This window comes from Capra hircus, chromosome 25, assembly GCF_001704415.2.
Source record: "Capra hircus breed San Clemente chromosome 25, ASM170441v1, whole genome shotgun sequence".
Lineage (NCBI taxonomy): Eukaryota > Metazoa > Chordata > Mammalia > Artiodactyla > Bovidae > Capra > Capra hircus.
The window spans coordinates 9,044,210-9,068,242 of NC_030832.1; the positions used below are offsets into that span (position 1 = coordinate 9,044,210).

The 24,033-nt window shown below is 39.8% G+C and overlaps 1 protein-coding gene across 1 annotated transcript in view; it reads left to right on the top strand.

Annotated features, from left to right (window-relative positions):
* Positions 10,867-24,033, top strand: part of ATF7IP2 (activating transcription factor 7 interacting protein 2) — a 68,960-nt gene continuing 55,793 nt past the window's right edge. The window contains exon 1 of the mRNA XM_013974985.2: positions 10,867-11,236. The gene's annotated coding sequence lies outside the window, so the exon portion shown is untranslated. The remainder of the gene's footprint in view (positions 11,237-24,033) is intronic.

Sequence of the window (24,033 nt, forward strand, 5' to 3'; positions counted from 1 at the left end):
GGGAAGGGGACAACAGAGGATGAGAGGGTTGGATGGCATCACCAACTCAATGGACATGAGTTTGAGCAAGCTCTGGGAGTTGGTGATGGACAGGGAGGACTGGCGTGCTGCAGTGCATGGGGTTGCAAAGTTATACATGACTGAGCGACTGAACTGAACTAAACTGTTGTTACTTCTATTTTGAAGTGCAGATGAGAGGCTGATTGTAAATACTTAGCCTAGACCCCACCTTCCTCCTTCCTCAGGAAATGTAAACAAGACACTATTTGTAAATTCATAGCCTGGAGCCCATCTATCTCCTACCTCAGCCTCAGATAAAGAAGCAGTTCACACACCCCTACCAACTCCCAACCCACTCCATCCCCAACCCCTCAGGGAGTGAGTAAGGGAACCTTGGTTTGTTTTCACTCCCTCCTGCTTCAGTTGTTGTTGTTCAGTCACCCAGTCATGTCTGACTCACTGCAACCCCATGGACTGCAGCATGCCAGGCCTCTCTGTCCCTCACCATCTCCTGGAGTTTGCCCAAGTTCATGCTCATCGAGGCTCCAATACATTGGCCACCTGATGCAAAGAACTGACTCATTGGAAAAGACCCTGATGCTGGGAAAGATTGAAGGCAGGAGGAGAAGGGGGTGACAGAGGATGAGATGGTTGGATGGCATTACGGACTCGATGGACATGAGTTTGAGCAAGCTACAGTGTTGTGGAATCCAGAGTCTCAAAACACACCTCGGAGGACACTCAAGACAGAGGAGTACAGTTTATTACACCAGTGGGTCCAAGGGGAATCGGCTCCCAACAAGGACCCCGATGACTTCGGAGGGCTTGGTTTTATACCCTGATTATGTGACTGGTTACATGTACTTAGTTTTACAACATGAAGTTACATGGAGAATTAACAATTACATGGAGAATTAATTAAATTAAAAGGGACTTTACATCAAAGGGACATTGCTATCATTAATCTAACAGAAATGAACAATTAATCTAATTAGTTAGAGATGAATTAGTCTAATCAGAGATTAATCTAAGAGATTAGTCTAATCAGAGATTAATCTAGTCAGAGATTAATCTAACTGAGACAACCAGACCTTTACTTCCAATCTTTGTTTGCCATCTGTGAGGAGGGGGTTTCCATGGAGACCTGGTTTTTCTTGAACAATGGTTTCCTCATTCCTGAACAAGGTTCAGGCCCAGTTCACATCCTGCCTTAAGATGGCTGACAGTCTCCAAGATGGATTCCCTCTTGCGCTCCTCCTAGTGGCCCCCAACACCGGGAATTGGTGATGGACATGGAAGCCTGGTGTGCTGCAGTCCATGGGATTGCAAAGAGTCAGACATGACTGAGTGACTGAACTGAACTGAATGGATGTTTACTGCATCAGTGATGTCAACCAGCCCTCTCATCCTCTGATGCCCTCTTCTCCTTCTACCCTCAATGTTTCCCAGCATCTGTTCATATCAGATAACCAAAATACTGGACTTCAGCCTCAGCATCAGTTCTTCCATTGAATATTCAGGGTTGATCTCCCTTAAGATTGACTGGTTTTATCTCCTTGCTGTCCAAGGGACTTTCAGGAGTGTTCTCCATCACCAAAGTTTGAAAGCATCAATTCTTTGGTGTTCTGCCTTCTTTACAGTCCAACTCTCACAACTGTACATGAACAGTGAAAAGACTATAGCCTTTGACTATGTGGACCTTTGTTGGCAGAGTAATGTCTCAGCTTTTCAACACACTATCTAGGTTTGTCATCACTTTCCTGCCAAGAAGTAATCATCTTCTGCTTTCATGGCTGCAGTCACCATCTGCAGTGATTTTAAAGCCCAAGAAGAGGAAATATGTCACTACATCCACCTTTTCTCCTTTTATTTGCCATGTAGTAATGGGGCCAGATGCCATGATCTTAGTTTTTTAATATGTAGTCTTAAGCTGGCTTTCACTCTCCTCCTTCACCCTCATCAAGAGGCTCTTTAGTTCCTCTCTGCTTTCTGCCATTAGAATGGTATCATCTGCATATCTGAGGTTGTTGATGTTTCTCCCACCTATCTTGATTCCAGTTTGTAATTCATCCAGCTGGCATTTCTCATAATGTCCTCAACATATAGGTTAAACAAATAAGGTGACAGTAGACAGCCCTGTCATACTCCTTTCTTGATCTTGAACCAACTAATTGTTCCATACAGCATTCTAACTGTTGCTTCTTAATCCGTATACAGATTTCTCAGGAGACAGGGAAGATGATCTGGTCCTCCCATCTCTCTAAGAGCTTTCCACAGTTTGTCACGATGCACACTGTCAAAGCTTTAGTGTAGTCGATAAAATAGAGATAGATGTTTTTCTGAAATTCCCTCCTCTTTCTTATATAAACCCAGCTTGGACATCCAGAAGTTCTTGGTTCACATAATGCTGAAGCCTAGCATGCAAGATTTTAAGCATGAATGCTGCTGCAGTTCAGTTCAGTTGCTCAGTAGTGTCCAACTCTTTGCAACCCCATGAATCGCAGCACGCCAGGCCTCCCTGTCCATCACCATCTCCTGGAGTTCACTCATACTCACGTCCATCAGGTCCATGATGCCATCCAGCCATCTCATCCTCGGTCATCCCTTTCTCCTCCTGCCCCCAATCCCTCCCAGCATCAGAGTCTTTTCCAATGAGTCAACTCTTCGCATGAGGTGGCCAAAGTACTGGAGTTTCAGCTTTAGCATCACTCCTTCCAAAGAAATCCCAGGGTTGATCTCCTTCAGAATGGACTGGTTGGATCTCCTTGCAGTCCAAGGGACTCTCAACAGTCTTCTCCAACACCACAGTTCAAAAGCATCAATTCTTTGGCGCTCAGCCTTCTTCACAGTCCAACTCTCACATCCATACATGACCACAGGAAAAACCATAGCCTTGACTAGACAGACCTTAGTCGGCAAAGTAATGTCTCTGCTTTTGAATATACTATCTAGGTTGGTCATAACTTTTCTGCCAAGGAGTAAGCGTCTTTTAATTTCATGGCTGCAGTCACCATCTGTAATGATTTTGGAGCACAAAAAAATAAAGTCTGACACTGTTTCCACTGTTTCCCCATCTATTTCCCATGAAGTGATGGGACCGGATGCCATGATCTTCCAGCCCCAACATAGCCATGTCTGAATTTCATGTCTGGCCTCTTAAATTTCTATTGACTAAGGAGCCCAAGAACCTTGGTCAGTCACAGACTAGCAGTATCTTTGACATCTAGGAAGCCTAGTTGCTGTAAACCCCATATTATCTGTTGATTCCATGTGCTATTATATACACAGCAATACAAATGAAAGGTAGGACCCTAAAGAGCAATAGTTAATCTTGCCTAAGAATAAACAAATTTGCTTAGACAACCCTTTGTATTTATAACTCCTCTATCCTCCCCCAAACCAATGCACAAACACACACAACATGTGCTCAAAGGAGTAGTTTGGCCAAATTAATATTTCTTATTAATCTGAACAAAAAGATATTTACAAAATGTTATTTTACTACCTCTACTTTTAACATATATTAGGCACTTCAGAACATCTAGAAAGACTAGATATTTTTTAAAAGTACTTAGCATTGTCAACTATATATAGTGAGGAATAAAATGCACATATGGAACAGTGGTTTTACTAGGAAAATATGTTCCAAACTTGGCCAGTCTGGCAGAGAAGCCTCTTCTCTTCCTCCTCACACCTTCTGCTCCATGTCCTCTAAACTACAGAGAAAAACGTGGACATTGTGTGTACCTAACGTGGTTTCTAGACGTCATCTTAACAACACCATTTCCAAAAGCCATTCCAGAAGACAATTTTATGATTTTTTTAAAACAAATGGCTCTGTAAAAGTCATGTGACTTTCCTTCTTTAAATTAAAAAAAAATTTTTATGTAGACCATCTTTAAAGTTTTTATTATATTTGTTACAACGTTGCCTCGGTTTTGGTTTTTTGGCAGTGATCATGTGGAATCTTAGCTCTCCATTCAGGGATTGAACCTGCACCCTCCACATTGGAAAGTGAAGTCTCAACTGCTAGACCACCAGGGAAGGCTCCAAGTTGTGTGATTTCCTAACCCTACTTCACCATATGTTATAGTGAAGTCGTGAAGTCACTCAGCTGTGTCTGACTCTTTGTGACCCCATGGACTGTAGCCTACCAGGCTCTTCTGTCCATGGGATTTTCCAGGCAACAGTGCTGGAGTGGATTGCCATTTCCTTCTCCAGGGGATCTTCCCAACCCAGGGATTGAACTCGGGTCTCCCGCATTGTAGACAGACGCTTTACCATCTGAGCCACCAGGGAACCGCTTTACAGCTGGAAGGCCTAGATGTGGCAGAAGTTTTCCTTTGAAAGGCTGGGAGAGAAGTGAAGAGCAGCATTTCTATAATCTATGTACAGGTCTTTCATAAGTGGCCAGCAAATCTCCCTCAAGGATGGTGGGCACCTCCCATTGGCCCAATGCAGTGTGTTGTGTGTGTGTGTGTGTGTGTGTGTGTGTGTGTGTGTATTAGTCACTCAGTCATGTCCAAGTCTTTGCAACACCATGGACTGTAGCCCTCCAGGCTCCTCTGTCCATGGGATTTCCCAGGCAAAAATACTGGAGTGGGTTGCCATTTCCTTATCCAGGGGATCTTCCCAACCCAGGGATTGAACTCATGTCTCCTGCACTGGCAGGTGGATTCTTTACAGCTGAGCCACCTGGGAAGCCCAGCCCAAAGCAGTATGCTATTCTATTATCTCGGGCTTCCAGTGTCAAGACCCAAGGGCCACCAGTGCCCCAACTGTAATTGCCACAGTTCACTCCCGGGCCCTGAAAAGCTTCATCCACATTGTTTGGGACCAGTCAGTCACACCCTGGATTGGTGTGATAACTTGGCCTGATACTGAGATGGCCAAGCTTATGCCAGCCTAGACCAGCCTTCTCTGTCCTGGGTGTCCGTCCAGTGGTCACCTTTGTTCTTGCTCCACCAAGCCTACCACCCCGAGACCCCATGTCCTCTGCAGCCTCGTGGGGGTTCACCTCAGCCCAATACAGACAGGGCAGCCTCTGCAACTGGAGGCCAGACCCACAGAGGCCTGAGGCCATCAGGGTATAGGGATGGAGGAATCCCTGCTGCCTTGGGACCTAGGGGTGGATGCAAGGGATGGGTGGGGATGGGTGTGGGAGGTGGCAGGGCTGGTGGTGGGATGAGAGGAGCTAAAGTCCTAGGTCTTGCTGGGCTTCTTATCTTCTGTCTGCCAGAAATTGGGGCAAAATTCCCCTTCCCCTTTTTAAACTGCAACAGAGCTAACACAGTCCGGCTGAAGTTGTTATCATTAAATGACCTTGTGCTTCCACCTCAAAATTTCAAGTTATTCTGAATCCACAGGATCTTAGTCAGTGTACTAGGGAGATGAAAGGAAATACTATTTTTCAATTGCTACTTTTTTCTTAATGTTTGGGCTACTTGGGGTTTTCTGTTACTTGCAAAACATCCTAACCGATAAAAGTCCAGTCCTTTCTTCCTGGAACAACTTCCCTTTTAGACCAACTTTCCTGTGAATCCAACACTTGGCAATTATTGTCAAATTTTAATACACAGTTACAATTTATTAAAGCATTTTTTAACCACTTATGGTTCCTTAATTTACAGAACAAGGAAACAAGACAGAAAGTTATTCATTGCGTAATGTGTACATAAGAAAATAGGAGGGAGCATCATGCTAGGTCTAAAAGTTGGGAATTAACTAAATGAGTTACTGTACATCTGTACAACAGAATATGGTGCCCTAGTTTTTAAGAAGAATGAGCTAGGTTTATGCAGACATGGAAAGAACTTCATGATATTATGTCTTTAAGAAAACCAAACAAACAGCAATGATTTATTTATTTGGCTGTGCCAGGTCTCAGTTGCCGTACATGGGATCTTTAGTTGCAGAATACAGATTCTTTTATGTGCAGCATGTGGGATCTATTTCCCTACCAGGGATTGAATTCAGGCCCCCCTGCACTGGGAGTATAGAGTCCTAGCCACTGGACCAGGGAAGTCCCAAGGTATTGTGTCTTGACTGATAAACAGAATGGTAGGATGGGCCCATTCATGTACTAATAAAAGCTCTAAATTTGTACATGCCCTGTAAACAGATGTGTGTATATATGTGTGTAAGTAGGAAAAGAACTTTAAAGTTATGGTAGGAAGCTTAGAGTGGGATTGTAGGTAAGTTTAGCTGCGAATGTGCATGCGTGTGTACTAAGTTGCTTCAGCTGTGTCCAACTCTTTGCAACCCTAGAGACTGTAGCCCACCAGGCTCCTCTCCGTGGGATTCACCAGGCAAGAATACTGGAGTGGGTTCACATGCCCTCCTCCAGGGGATCTTCCCAACCCAGGGATCCAACCTGGGTCTCCTGTGGCTCCTGCATTGCAGATAGATTCTTTACCACTGAGCCATCAGGGAAGCACTGAGATGCAAACAGGGGATTTCAAATTTTACTGTGTAGAATATGCTTGTATATGGTTTGTGTTTCATAACGATGCATACAGATAGTCATTGGGTACATTTTAAAAAATCAAAATCATTTAATGGGTTTGTGGTGATGGTTTTAAAATCAGCCCACAATTTCTAGAATACTCCTCCATTTAAAAGGTAAAATTTAATTCCCCTCCTCTTGATGCTCCAGGCTAAGTTGTACTTTCTTGCTCAGAACTGGAATCAACTATTTTTCTTAGAAGCTCAAGCTTCTTGGAGTGGAAAATAATACATAGACTGAACCTTGGGGGAGTTCACTGCCATTAGATTGGTCATTATTTCTTGGATTTTTCAATGGGGAAAGTTAAAAATGCATATTTCTTTTGCTTTCAAAAGAGAAAATAGATTATGAATTTACAGTGTATAAAAAAGTTATTTGGATGAAGGTGCTTTCATGGTGTGATGAATATCCAGTTTCCCATTCTTCTTTTTCTTCAGCTCCTTTTTAAAAATTTAGTTGCTAAGGACACATCATCATCAAATAATTTTTTTCTTTTGGTAATGAATCTATTTTAGTTAGAAAGACAGAAACAATTACCCTCTCTTTTTCTAATATAGTTACTCGTCTCTGAATCATTCAAATTAAACTGAGTTGTTGCATAACCAAAATTAGTATCTTTTTTTGGTCTAAATATTTTTAACATAATATTTTTGAGACAGAGAAGTAAAAAGAACAAAAATATTCTATAATCTCAGCCCTCAGAAGATTACCACTAATATTTTTAATAAAAATTATACATATACATGTTAATTGCTCATGGATTGGAAGACTTGATATTGTTAAGATGTCAATTCTCTATACTTGTCTATGTATACAATACACTCAAAATCAATATCACTGCAGTTTTCTTATGTAAAGTGACAAGTGGATTCTATAATTTATATGGAAATGAGAAGGACTTGGAATAGGCAAAACAATTCTGAAAATGAAGAACAAAGTTGGAGGATTTATACTTGCTAAATTAGAGGCCTACTATAAAGCCACAGAAATCAAAACAATGGGATATTGGCATGAGGATAATTATATAAATCAATAGAAACAAACAATGAGTCCAGAAATAGACTTGTACATGGTTAAATTGCTTTTTGGTAAATATGTCAAGCAATTCAAAGAGGGAAAAGAACAGTCTTTTCAAAAATGTTATCGAAATAAGAAAAATAGTATGAACAAAGAAGTGAACCTTGATCGTACCTTATACCATCAACAAAAAGTAATTCAACATTGATTTAGATCTATATATAAAAGATACAGTTATAAAATGTCTAAAAGAAACATAAGTGTGAATCATTGCCATGTTGTTGACTATTGGGGTTCTGCAAACTATGGGTTGCTGACCAAATCAGAGCCACTATCTGTTTTCGTAAATAAAGTTTTATTGAGACACAGACATGTTCATTCAATTAAGTATTGCCTATGGTTGCTTTCACACTACAGGAGCTGACCTGAGTAATTATAACAGAGACCTGGTGGCCCACAAAGCCTAAATTATTACTTGTTTTTTTGTAAAAACTCCTATGTATCTTGGCTCTTCCATTACCTCTTTGGAAAAGTCCTTCAGAGCTATCTGAGAGACTGTATCCAGGCTTACATGCTCAGTAAAGCCCCAAATTAAACATATTTCTCAACTCTCAGGTTGTACATTTTTTTTCAGTTGACATCTATAAGGATGTAATAATGTTACCACAATCATCTCTGATTTCAGTAATGTGACTGAATTCATTCTAAATTCCTTATCTAGTTCCAATTCACTTGTCTCACGCTTCTCCCACACCACCCTTCTCTCTTAGCAACTCTATATATACTCTCTAACTATATTCAAAATGGCTATTTTCTCAAGAGATCAAATTTGTGGGTGGGGCGGGGGTGGCAAGAAAAGGGGTGGAGAAGCAGCAGGAATAAGATGAACCAAGTCAAAAGGTACAATCTTCCAGTTATAAGATAAACAAGTATAGGGATGTAACACACAACATGCTAAATACAAACAACACTGCTGTATGTTCCAAATCCAGAAAGGAGTACATCAAGGCTTTATACTGTCCCCCTGCTTATTTAACTTACAGGCAGAGTACAACATGCAAAATGCCGGACTGCATGAAGCACAAGCTGGAATCAAGATTACTGGGAGAAATATCAATGACCTCAGATATGCAGATGACACCACCCTTATGGCAGAAAGTGAAGAAGAACTAAAGAGCCTCTTGACGAAAGTGAAAGAGGAGAGTGAAAAAGTTGGCTTAAAACTCAACATTCAGAAAGCTAAGATCATGGCATCTGGTCCCATCACTTCATAGCAAATAGATGGGGAAACAATTAAAACAGCGAGAGATTTTATTTTGGGGGGGCTCCAAAATCACTGCAGATGATGACTGCAGCCATCAAAGTAAAAGACGCTTGCCCCTTGGAAGAAAAGCTATGACGAACCTAGACAGCATATTAAAAAGCAATGACATTGCTTTATGAACAGAAGTCTGTCTAGTCATAGCTATGGTTTTTCCTGTGGTCGTGTATGGATGTGAGAATTGGACAATAAAGAAAGATGAACACCGAATAATTGATGCTTTTGAACTGTGGTGTGGAGAAGGCTCTTGAGAGTCCCTTGGACTGCAAGGAGATCCACCCAGTCAATCCTAAAGGAAATCATCCCTGAATATTCATTGGAAGGACTGATGCTGAAGCTGAAACTCCAATACTTTGGCCACCTGATCCAAAGAAGCAAATTATTGGAAAAGACCTTGATGCTGGGAAAGATTGAAGGCAAGAGGAGAAGGGGACAACAGAGGATGAAAGTGTTGGATGGCTCCAGGAGTTGGTGATGGACAGGGAAGCCTGATGTGAGCCAGTGCATGGGATAGCAAAGAGTGACAGGACTGAGTGACTGAACTGAACCAAACCAAGTTATACATGAAGTTTTTAAAGAGTAAATTCTAAGAGTTCTCATCACACACACAGATAACTTTTTCTATTTCTTTAATTCTATATTTATATATGACAGATGTCCATTAAATTTATTGTGGTAATCATGTCTCTAGGTAAGTCAAATCATAATGCTGTACATCTTAAATTTATACAAGGCTGTATGTCAATTATATCTCAATAAAACAGAAGAAAAGCTATGGACATTACTTTATAAAAATTATTTTATGAAGCAAAAAAACTGCAAAGGATGGCAATATTTTACATTTTTCCCAGTTTCCCTAGTGTTTGACATAAAACAGTTGGATTCTCTTATCTGTTTCTGCATTCAACTTGTAGCAAAAGAGTTGTTAATTTCCTAGAAGCTTCTGGATAATACGATTTAACTTCTTTAGATTATGAGAATAAAAAAGGCCAATAACATCTTCCTATTGTTAAGAAAATAGCTTTGACCTTATAGACCTCCAGGGATCCCTGGATCACATTTTTGGGAACCAACTGGATTACAGTAAGTATTTCTATGAATAATCTATTTCTAGATCGTCCAATTTTGGCTCTTTTTTTCTCGTAGTCAGTAGTTACTAGTACAAATAAGCAGCTCTGTCCTCCGTGATGCTGCTGCTGCTGCTGCTAAGTTGCTTCAGTCGTGTCCGACTCTGTGCGACCCCATAGACGGCAGCCCACCAGCCTCCCCCGTCCCTGAGATTCTCCAGACAAGAACACTGGAGTGGGTTACCATTTCCTTCTTCAATGCATGAACGTGAAAAGTGAACATGAAGTTGCTCAGTCGTGTCTGACTCTTAGCAACCCCATGGACTTGCAGCCTTCCAGGCTCCTCCGTCCATGGGATTTTCCAGGCAAGAATACTGGAGTGGGGCGCCATTGCCTTCTCAGGCCTTAAACTAGATCGAGGGTGCTTAATTAGAGAAGTCACTTTAATCACTAAGAAAGAGGTTATCTGGCAGCGGAGAAGGTCTCTTGACGTTTGACACAGCCTAGCGTGGCAATTCCGTTTAGGCAACGCAAGAAAATATGACCACTGGTCTGTGTCACAAAATTTAAGTTGTCCAAAAAAAACCGAAATCGAAATCTACGGAATTTTATTGAAGTATTTTAAAACTTTAAATGCCTGCAGACGAGTCGCCTGTTTTTGTAAACAGGGATTTTCGGAAAACTTTCAGTCACTCAAATGCAAGGCCTGGCTCAGGAGCCTAGTCGCGCGACTCGCGGGTGACCCAACACGCTGACAGTCGCTTTCCTGAAGGCGAATTCTCTGCACCCCTCAGCCGACTTCCACTTACCTGCCTCTTCCACCAGGTCGCCTCTGATTGGCTGGGCTGCCGCAAGCGCGCTCTGCCATTGGCCGGAAGTCCGGGAGGTGGGCGCAGAGAGACTTACCTCGGCGGGTTTACTGGAGAGCGTCATTGTGCTCGGCGGTTGCAGTCCCCGAAGGTAGAACTTGTAGTGCGAAGGCAGAGAAGCGGCCAGCGCGACGCCGCTCTAGGTACGTTGGAACGGGCCGCGCGAGCGGCGGTTGACCGAGACGGCAGTTTCTCCGGCGCTGCGTGCCTCCCTGAGGGCCGGTCCCCGGAAGCCTCGGAGCGCCGCGCGAGCCAGGCGGTTGTGGCGGGGTTGACTCTAAGGCGTCTATGGAGTCGCTGGGGCGCCGACCTGGCTGGGAAGACGTCGGCGAAGGGCGAAAGGACGCGTCTCCTACCGCTATCGGAGTGGGCGCCTAGCGAACCGGGAGTGGCGGGCGGCGGCGTGTGCAAGTCGCGGTCGCGGAGGCACGTCCCCTCAGGGTTTGGTACTCGGCGAGTAAGTACAAGCTTGCGGCCTGACGGGACTACTTTTAGAAACTGACGGAGAAAATGTAGTCTCCCGCCCCATCTTTGGGATTCCGTTGCCACATTTCCAAGAGTTGTTTTAGTTAAAATTTATCCGAAGAAACCAGGGGCCAAAAGTTGTGTTCTTGTCCTGGTGGCGGGGAGGCTTTCCTTGACGTATGTTCGAAGGCACTAGACCATTTGATGCCCAAATGCCTTTTTAAATTAAAGCACCTGGAGCACAAACGTGTGACGTACACCTGTGGAGCTCATCCGTGTAGGGATGCTGTGATTGAAGGATGAAAGCCGTGTACCAGCAGGCATGGTTCTTTAACACAGTTTATTTTTGAGTAAGTTAAAAAAATAAAAAAAAAGACCTGCTTCTCGCCCCCCTCACTTACTTTCTCCAAACGCCCCTCTCCCACCTACTTTCTCCTTCTTGGCAAAGTTCAAGAATGTGTTCTGTACAGAGGAAGCAGTTATTTTGCTTTTTCTCTCTAAAACCTCACTGTGCTTGGAAAACTGACTTTTATGTTGAAGATGAAATTTCCAACATTGTAACCCAGCACGTGTTGCTTCTTTTGTGAAGAGCTAGTATTCACTGCTCTAAAGACTTCTGTATGGTCAAAACCTAGGAAAAGATGATTGTACAGAATAATTCATTAGAAACAAAATGTTAAAAAGTAGAATTATGAGAAATCCAGTTAAGTGGGCTGTTATACTAAATTTGGATTTAATACTCTTCATGATGATTTTGTCATATATTTACTTATAGCCAGTAAAATGATCGGCGACATAAATATTTGCCTAACAAATGGGGAAGAACAGTCAAGATAACTTATATCACAGGAAAGCTATTGAAAAAACTAAAATGAAGCATCTGGCTCAAGGACTAATTACACTGAATTCAGCTCTTGTGAAGTATGTCTTAGTTTATTCATCTTTCAATACATTTTTGGAAATGTTGAGTCTGACCATAATCAAATTAATCTACTTAACTCTCAGTCTTATCTGCAGATTTTTACAGACTACATCCTAAGATTGACTTCTGCCTCAACAGAAATGCATGAACAGTGTGTTATTGGAAATGATTTGCATCCTTTAAGAACTGGTGTATCTAGGTACATCTTGAATTTTCTGCTCTGCTTTCATTATTGACTCTTGTACTTCACCTCAACCTTCAATTCTACTGTATTTACTTGCTACATAGAATCTTGAATTCTGGTCTGAAAATATTGCATGATCCCTGCATTGTTGCCTGTGCATATCATGTAGTTCTGTTATAGGGGATGTGTACAGATGTATTTCGTTTGATGTAATCAAATTTTAAATAACATAGTTTTTAAAAATAAAAATAAACTTTGATTTTAAATGCACAAGAGTATTCTCATTAAGTTGAATGAGATTATTACATATAAAATACAAATAACCATATTCTATCTTATTCTGTCTCATATTCTTACTTTAAATACTTATTCTATACTCTGAGGCTTAATTCAACCTTGACCCATACCTTTCAAATGCATTACTCTAGATTCAGGTAACTTTGTATCCCTTTTTAGCTTTACCAATCTAAGGACAAAAAGCTTGTAGTCAGGCCGTATCTAGAGGGAAATAACCATAACTCTCAATTGGGTAGATAATTGAATATAATGTGAAATTTTGAACTTCTCATTAAATTTCTAGGGGTATAAAGGGTTTGTATATAGATAACTATAGAGGTATTATATGTTTCTGTTAAAAGTGGTACCATTAGTATATGTTTGAGGTTCTACGGTGTATAGTGCTGCTTATGGTATAGTTACTGCAAAAGTTACTGAGGTCTGTTCCGGTCCTCTTTATTAAGGAAAACATAGCAGCATTAAATAAAGCTTCTACATGAAAAGCGTCTCGCTGAGAATTTAAAAATAAGACACATCTCAGCCCACAAAGATCATGACTAAAATATGTATTTCTAATGGGAAATTCAGATGAGGAAGTAGTTCTCTTAGGGAAAGATGTTTGCTGAAGTAATGATCTTTAAACATGACCTAAAAGTGAGTGGATAATAAGGGAGAATGTTGGTATATGGCAGTTTTGATGAGTTTTTAAAAAGTGAAGGCTAAATTTGTAGGAAATTTGGAGATAAAATTTGATAGCTTTAGGGAAAAGGAAATACAAAAAAGATAATGCAATCGTGATTCTCTGGTTATTTGCTTGTAACAACTCAAGTATTGATTTAATTATATGTGATGGAAAAGGTGTTGTATAGGTATAGAAAATAGCTAAATTCTAATCTGTAAGTATAGGACCATGATAATGGCTAAAATTTGTAACTCACGAAATACAAGTGAGCATATTTTAAAATACTGAGATTAATTTTTTAAAAGTTATATTAAAAGTGATTACCATATGCAGTGAGTGTTGACAACCAGCTGTTTAATTGTGAACATTTTATACTGCTTAATTTTATGCTATTACATTGATAAAGAAAATTTTTAAGTAAAAGCAAAATTCTCCTAGCACCTATTAGAAGATGTTAATGCTGCTGGTCCCTGGACCACACTTAGAGTAGTAATAATATTCATTCTCGTTGTAAGACCTGACACAAGTTGGTCATGTTTTGTCATTTTCTTGATCACTTTCTTGATCACCTTGTCACATCATAGTACCTAGTTTTTACTTGTGATAGGAGATTTCTTTGAATCTTAAGATCCTTGGTTTAAATACTGGCTCCTGAAATGTGTGTGTATGTGTGTGTTTTTAAACTTTTTTTGAAGTTATACAACCTATCTTAGATTCATTTTGATAATTTAATGTAAAATATAACAATTGTGCTTTATTTAGTATTGATAATATATTAAGGTAGTACTTCAACAAGAAGCAACCCAAGTGAGAGATATTTTGTAATGAAGAAAACCAATCCACCACCAAAAGTACATAAGATAAATGCAATCATTATTGTACCCATAGCTTTAAACTTTATAAGAAGGGGGAGAGACTGCTTTAATTGAAAGAAATAGACAAATTGACAACAGTAGTAGACCACTCTGAAAACACTCTTAATAGCTGGAAGAATATGGACAACACAGCAAAGAAATTTGAACTGGTTGACATCGACATAGAATAGCACTGCACCCGGCAATGTTAGAATACATGGTCTACTCAAATACAGGTGGACCTTTTGGGAAAATTAGCCATGAAAATAGCCTCAACAAATATTACAGGATTGAAATTATTCAGAAGATTCTCTAATTACAGTGGAATTAAATTAAGCTAACCTTCAACAACAAAAATGCAACTTGGAAATCTGCAATTGCCTGGAAATTAAATGTATTTCTAAATAATGGACAGATCATTATTTACCTCCACAGAAGGAATTATAATGGAAATTAGAAAATATTTCGAACAAAATGAGAATCAAGAGGGTTTATCAGAATTTATGAGACTCAACTAAGGTAGAGCTTAGGAAATTTTATAGCTTTAAATGCAAAAGGAAAAGGGAATGTGACTGAAAGTTAAAGATCTGAATTTTCATGTCAATCTAGGAGAAAATCAGGCCTGAAGAAAACTGAATCATTGAATATCCCTGGTGGTCCAGTGGTTTGGAATCCTCCTGCCAATGCAGGGTACACAGGTTCAATCCCTGGTCCAGAAGATCCACATGCCATGAGGCAACTAGGCCCATGCACCAGAACTACTGAGCCTGCCCTCTGGATCCCATGAGCTACAACTACTGAGAATACTTGCTGCAAATTCTGAAACCCTTGAGCTCTAGAGCCTGTGCTCCACAACAAGTCAACCTGCCACAACTAGAGAAAGCCTACCATGCCCCTGCAAAAGACTCAACCCAGCAAAAAGAAAAACTTGAATCATAAAACTAACAGGAAATGATGAAATGTTTGGAACACTACATGTAATAGAAAACTAGAAGTCAGTGCTATGAGAGTATTGATTAAATGGATAAAAGTCTAGTGACCAAGAAAAGGAAAAAAACACATCCTTTATATCAAGAATAAGAAGAGACATCACTACAGATCCTGATTATATTACAAGTGTAATTAGAGGATATTATGAAGAACCTTATAAACCAGGAATTCTGTTAAGTTTTGAAGTATTTTATGGAGAAACAAAATTAACAGAGAAAGGCAAAATATGGATGATCCTGTATTTTTAAAAATTCACTCATAAGTTAAAACCTTTATCACAAACTTAACTCCAAGCCCAGATGGCATTATGATGAATTATTTCTAAAATTTAAGGAAGGAGTAATACTACTCGCAAAGACAAACTCATCAGAATTAAAGAAAAAAAAAAGACCTAACAGTTTTTTATATGAATCCTGAATAACTTTGATTTCAAAACCTGATGACTCATCTTTCTTGTAATATTGATACAAATTCCTAAACAAAATATTACCAAGTTGAATACAAGAACATGAAGCAATGTTTTTTGAAAAGGACATACTATGACTGACAGATTTATTTCAGGAATAATCTTAGGTTTAATATTTTGAGAGCTCAACCAATATGATGCAAATTGGGAAAATGAAGTTATATGGTCATCTAAACATGAAAAGGATAAAATCAAAAATACATTAATGATAAAACCTTCTGGGAATAGAAGGATATTTTATATTTAATGGTGTTGGTGAAACCACATACCCTCTTCAGGATTGATGATCCAAGACGGATGCCCATTAACAGCATACATATTCATTGCATACCGTAGGTTCTAACTAACGCAGTAAGAAAATGAGAATTAGTACAAAAATAGGAAGTTCAAAGGAGAAGGCAATGGCAACCCACTCAAGTACTCTTGCCTGGAGAATCCTGTGGATGGAGGAGCCTGGTAGGCTGCAGTCCATGGGGTCATGAAGAGTCGGACATGGCTGAGTGACTTCATTTTCACTTTTCACTTTCATACGTTGGAGAAGGAAATAGCAACTCACTTCAGTACTCTTGCCTGGAGAATCCCAGGGACAGTGGAGCCTGGTGGGCTGCCGTCTATGGGGTCGCACAGAGCCAGACACAACTGAAGCAGCAGCAGCAGGAAATTCAAAAGAATTTATTACGTTTAATAAGTGAGTTCCTTATGGTTATACAGTGGGAGTGGGAAATAGATTTAGGGGCCTAGATCTGATAGATAGAGTGCCTGATGAACTATGGATGGAGGTTCATGACGTACAGGAGACAGGGATCAAGACCATCCCCATAAAAAAGAAATGCAAAAAAGCAAAATGGCTGTCTGGGGAGGCCTTACAAATAGCTGTGAAAAGAGAAGTGAAAAGCAAAGGAGAGAAGGAAAGATATAAGCATCTGAATGCAGAGTTCCAAAGAATAGCAAGAAGAGATAAGAAAGCCTTCCTCAGCGATCAATGAAAAAGAGAAAAACAACAGAATGGGAAAGACTAGATATGTCTTGAAGAAAATTAGACATACCAAGGGAACATTTCATGCAAAGATGGGCTCAATAAAGGACAGAAATGGTATGGACCTAACAGAAGCAGAAGATATTAAGAGGTGGCAAGAATACACAGAAGAGCTGTACAAAAAAGAGCTTCACGACCAAGATAATCACAATGTGATCACTCACCTAGAGCCAGACATCCTGGAATGTGAAGTCAAGTGGGCCTTAGAAAGCATCACTATGAACAAAGCTAGTGGAAGTGATGGAATTCCCGTTGAGCTATTTCAAATCTTGAAAGATGATACTGCGAAAGTGCTACACTCAATATGCCAGCAAATTTGGAAAACTTGGCAGTGGCCACAGGACTGGAAAAGGTCAGTTTTCATTCCAATCCCAAAGAAAGGCAAATGCCAAAGAATGGCAAATGCCAAAGAATGCTCAAACTACCGCACAATTGCATTCATCTCACAGGCTAGAAAAGTAATGCTCAAAATCCTCCAAGCCAGGCTTTAGCAATACATGAACCATATACATGAACCAGATGTTCAAGCTGGTTTTAGGAAAGGCAGAGGAACCAGAGATCAAATGGCCAACATCTGCTGGATCATGGAAAAAGCAAGAGAGTTCCAGAAAAACATCTATTTCTGTTTTCTTGACTATGCCAAAGCCTTTGACTGTGTGGATCACAATAAACTGTGGAAAATTCTTCAAGAGATGAGAATACCAGACCACCTGACCTGCCTCTTGAGAAACCTATATGCAGGTCAGGAAGCAACAATTAGAACTGGACATGGAACAACAGACTAATTCCAAACAGGAAAAGGAGTATGTCAAGGTTGCATATTGTCACTGATTTAACTTCTATGCAGAGTACATCATGAGAAACGCTGGGCTGGAAGAAGCCCAAGCTGGAATCAAGATTGCTGGGAGAAATATCAATAACCTCAGATATGCAGATGACACCACCCTTATGGCAGAAAGTGGAGAGGAACTAAAGAGCCTATTGATGAAAGTGAGAGAGTGAAAAAGTTGGCTTAAAGCTCAACATTCAGAAAATGAAGATCATGGCATCTGGTCTCATCACTTCATGGGAAATAGATGGGGCAACAGTGGAAACAGTTTCAGACTTTATTTTGGGGGGCTCCAAGATCACTGCAGATGGTGATTGCAGCCATGAAATTAAAAGACGCTTAAAACCTTGGAAGGAAAGTTGTGACCGACCTAGACAGCATATTCATGAGCAGAGACATTTTGCCAACAAAGGTCCGTCTAGTCAAGGCTATGGTTTTTCCAGTGGTCATGTATGGACGTGAAAGTTGGACTGTGAAGAAAGCTGAGTGCTGAAGAATTGATGCTTTTGAACTGTGGTGTTGGAGAAGACTGTTGAGAGTCCCTTGGACTGCAAGGAGATCCAACTAGTCCATCCTAAAGGAGATCAGTCCTGGGTGTTCATTGAAGGACTGATGCCGAAGCTGAAACTCCAATACTTTGGCCACCTCATGTGAAGAGTTGACTCATTGGAAAAGACTCTGATGCTGGCAGGGATTGGGGGCAGGAAGAGAAGGGGATGACAGAGGATGAGATGGCTGGATGGCATCACTGACCTGATGGGCATGAGTTTGAGTGAACTCCAGGAGTTGGTGATAGACAGGGAGGCCTGACATGCTGCAATTATGGGGTTGCAAAGAGTTGGACACAACTGAGCAACTGAACTGAAATTAGTTTAATGAATTAGAGATAACAATTATATTTCTCTGTGGTATGAGACAAAAAAAAATGAAAGTTAAAATGATGGCACATACAAAGCATTAAAAAATGAATACCTATGGCAGTAAAGGAATAGAGGAACATCAGACGTGAGACATGTAAAACAAAAAGTAAAATGGCAGCCATAAATCCAATTATATCAAGTGTGAATGGATTAGACAGTTCAAATACCAGATTGTCAGACTGAATGAAACATAGCATACAAGTATATGCTATGTGTAGGAGACACACTTAGATTGAAAGATACAATTATGTTGAACGTAAAAGGATTTTAAAAAGCCACGTGAATAGCAACCATAAGGAACCTGCTGCTGCTAAGTCGCATAAGTCGTTTCCGACTCTGTGCGACCCCATAGACGGCAGCCTACCAGGCTCCCCCGTCCCTGGGATTCTCCAAGCAAGAACACTGGAGTGGGTTGCCATTTCCTTCTCCAATGCATGAAAATGAAAAGTGAAAGTGAAGTCGCTCAGTCGTGTCTGACCCTCAGCGACCTCATGGACTGCAGCCTACCATGCTCCTCTATCCATGGGATTTTCCAGGCAAGAGTACTGGAGTGGGTTGCCATTGCCTTCTCCAGTAAGGAATCTAGGTATACTAATTTAAGACAAAATAGTCTTTCAGGATTAGAGGTAAAAGGGGACATTTTATAATAAAAGTTGCAGTCTCGTAGGTAGTTAAAACAATGAGAAAAATATGCAAGTACAACACTAAAATAGGTGGAGTGAATACTGACAAGAATGGAGAAGTAGAAAATTCAACAATAATGGTTAGAGACTAAAACACTTTCTAAGTAACAGATCAATTAGAAAAGACTTGAGTAATTCTATGAACCAACTAGCCTGAAGAAGCATCTTTTGAACATTCAGGCAAATGAAAGCAGAATATATTCTTCCCAAACATACATAGAAAAATTTCCAATGTAGATATTATGTTAGTCTGTAAAACAACTTCAACACATTTTAAAGGACTGAAATCACAACAAAGTATGTTCTCTGACCACAGTGGAATGAAATTAGAATTGAAGCAGAAGAAAGTTGAGAAATTCACAGCCATAAGGAAATTAAACAATACTTTGCTAAATAGTAATAACTAGTGGGTCAAAGAAAAAATCATGAGAGAAGTTTGAAAATACTTTGATGTCAAGGAAAATGAAGACAACAAAACATTTCGGGTGCAATAGTTTCTCTTAGGAAATTTGTAGTGATAAATGCCCACATTTTTTTTTTAAGACTTCAAAAACCTAACTTTTAACTTTAATACAAAAAGAAGAAACTAAACCTAAATAGAATAAAGAAAATAATAAGAATTAGAGTAGAAAGTATTAATAAAATCAAGGAAGAAAAAAGTAAAATTAAGGAAATCCAAAGTTGTTTTCAAAAAGATCAACCAAATTGACAAACCTTTACCTAGAGTGACCATGGAAAAGACTCAAATTACTAAAATATGGAATGAAATGGTGCATTACTACTGATCTTATAGAAGTTAAAAAGATTGTAAGAAACTACTATATACCAATCAATTAATTAATAAATTGGACAAATTCTTAGGAAGACTCAAATGAACAAAACTGACACAAGAAGAAGTAGAAAATCTGAAAAGAGATTGAATTAAAACACAAAAACCCATTATCAAATGGTTTTACTGTTGAATTCTAACAAACGTGTAAAGTTACCAATTTTTTACAAGTTTTTCCAACAAATAAAAGAGGAAGGCAGGCCAGTATTATCCTGATAACAAAAAGAGATTGCAAGAAAACTACAGAGCAATATGGTGCAAAGATTGTCAACAAAATGCTAGCAAGTTGAATCCATCAATGTCATGACCGTGTGAGGTTTATACCAGGGAAGCATCTTTTTCTTTGGTGCTCAGCCTTCTTTATTGTCATGGTGCAACTCTTGCATCTGTACATGACTACTGCAGAAACCATAGCTTTGACCATATGGATCTTTGTCGGCACAGTGATGTCTCTACTTTTTAGTATGCTGTCTAGGTTTGTCATAGCTTTTCTTCCAAGGAATAAGCATCTTCTAATTTTATGACTTCAATCACTATCAGCAGTGATTTTGGAGCCCAAGAAAAATGTCACTTTTTCCTCTATATATTTGCCATGAAGTGACCACTTCATGGGAAATAGATGGGGAAACAGTGGAAACAGTGTCAGACTTTACTTTTTGGGCTCCAAAATCACTGCAGATGGTGACTGCAGCCATGAAATTAAAAGACGCTTACTCCTTGGAAGAAAAGTTATGACCAACCTAGATAGCATATTCAAAAGCAGAGACATTACTTTGCCGACTAAGGTCCGTCTAGTCAAGGCTATGGTTTTTCCAGTAGTCATGTATGGATGCGAGAGTTGGACTGTGAAGAAGGCTGAGCGCCGAAGAATTGATGCTTTTGAACTGTGGTGTTGGAGAAGACTCTTGAGAGTCCCTTGGACTGCAAGGAGATCCAACCAGTCCATTCTGAAGGAGATCAGCCCTGGGATTTCTTTGGAAGGAATGATGCTAAAGCTGAAACTCTAGTACTTTTTGGCCACCTCATGCAAAGAGTTGACTCATTGGAAAAGACTCTGATACTGGGAGGGATTGGGGGCAGGAGGAGAAGGGGGCGACAGAGGATGAGGTGGCTGGATGGCATCGCTGACTCGATGGACATGAGTCTGAGTGAACTCCGGGAGTTGGTGATGGACAGGGAGGCCTGGCGTGCATCGATTCATGGGGTCGCAAAGAGTCGGACATGACTGAGCGACTGAACTGAACTGATGGGACCAGATGCCATGATCTTATTTTTTTGAATGTTGAGTTTTAAACAGCTTCTTTATTCTCCTCTTTTCATCTTCATCAAGAGACTTTTTAGTTCCTGTTCACTTTCTGCCGTTAGGATGGTATCATCTGCATATCTGAGGTTGTTGATGTTTCTCCTGGCAATCTTGATTTCAGCTTGTGCTTCATCTAGCCCTGCATTTTGCATGATATATTCTGCATATAAGTTAAATAAGCAGGGTGACAATATACAGCATTTTTATACTCTTTTGCCAATTTTGAGCTAGTCTGTTTTTCCATATCTGGTTATAACTATTGCTTTTTGACTTGCATACAGGTTTCTCAAGAGGCAGGTAAGGTGGTCTGGTATTCCCATCTCTTAAAAAGTTTTCTGTAGGTTGTGATTCATATAGTCAGAAGCTTTAGGGTAGCCAGTGAAGCAAAATTAGATATTTTTCTGGAATTCTCTTTTTATATGATTCAACAGATGTTGGCAATTTGATCTCTGGTTCCTCTGCCTTTTCTAAATCCTGCTTGAACATCTGGGAGTTCTCGGTTCATGTACTGTTGAAGTCTAACTTGAAGGATTTTCAACTTAAGTATCTTACTATCATGTGAAATGAGCACAATGCTATGGTAGTTTGAATATTCTTTGGCATTGCCTTTCTTTAGGATTGGAATGAAAACTGACCTTTTCCAGCCCTGTGGCCATTGCTAAGTTTTCCAAATTTGCTGGCATATTGAGTGCAGCACTGCAACAGCATTATCTTTTAGGATTGGAAATAACTCAGGAGGAATTCATCACTTCCACTAGCTTTGTTAGTAGTGATGCTTCCTAAGACCCACCTGACTTCATACTCCTGGCTCTGGATGAATGAACCCATCACGTGGTTATCTGGGTCATTAAGACCTTTTTCTTTTATAATTCTGTGTATTCTTGCCACTTCTTAATATGTTCTGTTTCTGTCCCTTGCCCTTTCTGTCCTTTATTGTGTCCATTTTTGCATGAAATGTTCCCTTGCTATCTCCAATTTTCTTGAAGAAATCTCTGTTCTTTCCGATTTGATTATTTTACTCTATTTCTTTGTGTTGATCCCTTAGGAAGTCTTTCTTATCTCTTCTTGCTATTCTCTGGAACTCTGTATTCAGTTGAGTATATCTTTCCCTTTCTCCTTTGCCTTTTGCTTCTCTTGTTTTCTCAGCTATTTGTAAGGTCTCCTCAGACAACCATTTTGCCTTCTTACGTTTCTTTTTTTGGGGGGATGTTTTTGATCCCTGTCTCCTGTACAGTGTTGAGAACCACTATCCATAGTTCTTCAGACACTCTACCAGATTTAATTCCTTTAATTTATTCATCATCTCTTCTGCATAAGCATAAGGGATTTAATTTATGTCATACCTGAATCACCTTAGTGGTTTTCCCTACTTTGTTCAGTTTAAGCCTGTTTTTGCAATAAGGAGTTCATGATTTGAGCCACAAGCAGCTCCCGGTCTTTTTTGCTGACTGTAAGGAGCTTCTCCAGCTACAAAAAATGTAATCAGTGTGATTTCAGTATTGACCATCTTGTGATGTCCATGTGTAGAGTCATGTCTTGTGTTGGTGGAAGAGGGGGTTTGCTCTGACCATTGGGTTCTCTTGGCAAAACTGTGTTAGCCTTTGCCCTGCTTCCTTTTGTACTCCAAGGCCAAACTTGCCTGTTACTTCAGGTATCTCTTGATTTCCTGCTTTTGCATTCCAGTCCCTTATAAAAAGGACATCTATTTTTGGTGTTAGTTCTAGGTCTTGTAGGTATTCATAGAACTGTTTGACTTCAGTTTCTTTGCCATTAGTGGTTGGGGCGTAGACTTGGATTACTGTTACATTGAATGGTTTGCCTTGGAAACAAACTGAGATCATTCTGTTGTTTTTGAGATTGCACCCAAGAACTGCATTTTGAAATCTTTGACTACGAGGGCTACTCCATTTTTTTCTAAGGGATTCTTGCAGTATCTATCATCTATCACAGTAGTAGATGTAATAGTCATCTGAATTGAATTTGCCCATTCCTGTCCATTTTAGTTAACTCATTCCTAAGATGTCAATATTCACTCTTGCCATCTCCTGCTTGACCCCATTTAATTTACCTTGCTTGATTCATGGACCTAACATTCTAGATTCCTATTCAATATTGTTCCTTGCAGCTTCAAACCTTACTTTTCACCACCCAGACATATCCACAACTGAGCATTTCTCCTTTGACCCGTTCTCTTCATTCTTTCTGGAGCTATTTCTCCGCTCTCCCCTAGTAGCATATTGGATACCTATTGACTTGGGGGGCTTATCTTCCTGTGTCATATCTTTTTGCCTTTTCATACTGTTCATGGTGTTCTCAAGGCAAGAATACTGAAGTGGTTGTTCTCAAGGCAAGAATACTGAAGTGGTTTTCCATTCCCTTCTCCAGTGGACTGCATTTTTGTCAGAACTTTCCACCATGACCCGTCCATCTTGGGTGGCCCTGCACAGCAAGGCTCATATCTTTATTAAGCATGTGTAAACCTATGGAAAGCAAATGTAGACCTTAAAAAAATAGGACATTTTCACACTAAAATGACATGGAGATAACATAAATAAGAAAATGTAAAATATAACAGCAGCAAGTTATAAAAACCAAATGTAAAGTATTAATGTGTGATTAATTAATGATAAATGCAAATTGGATTAAATTCTCCTATTAAAAGACAGATTGATTTGTTTAAAATATTCTCAATAAATTTTGTAAGGAACATCTAAAACAATTTGGTGGAATGGACAGCAATATATTCAGCTGAATTACATTGTCAGATAAAATAGAATAAAAGGGGCAATTAAGTTATGTTTTTAAAGTTTAAAAT